We start from the raw sequence: 354 nt of genomic DNA, 5'->3' as shown, positions 1-354 counted from the left end.
CCCCTCCTCCTGCCCTCCTCTACTTCCACTCCACCTCCGCTTCCTCCTCCCCTCCCCATCCTTCCTTCCATCTCCTCCACCTCCTCCCCTCCCGGTCTTCCCCTCCTCCTCCTCCTCCTCCCCCCACCCCGTCTTCCCCTCCTCCTCCTCCCCTCCCCCTAAGCCTGCTCCTCCCCGTTTTCCCCTCCCACTCCTCCTCCCCCCTTCCCCCCCCCTCCTCCTCCTCCCCCCCTCCCCGTCTTCCCCTCCTCCGCCTCCTCCTCCTCCCCTCCCCGTCTTCCCCTCCTCCGCCTCCTCCTCCCCTCCCCGTCTTCCCCTCCTCCGCCTCCTCCTCCTCCCCTCCCCGTCTTCCCC

Source organism: Hemiscyllium ocellatum, chromosome 14 (genome assembly GCF_020745735.1).
Source record: "Hemiscyllium ocellatum isolate sHemOce1 chromosome 14, sHemOce1.pat.X.cur, whole genome shotgun sequence".
Taxonomy (NCBI): domain Eukaryota; kingdom Metazoa; phylum Chordata; class Chondrichthyes; order Orectolobiformes; family Hemiscylliidae; genus Hemiscyllium; species Hemiscyllium ocellatum.
Note: the sequence above shows the minus strand (reverse complement) of the source record.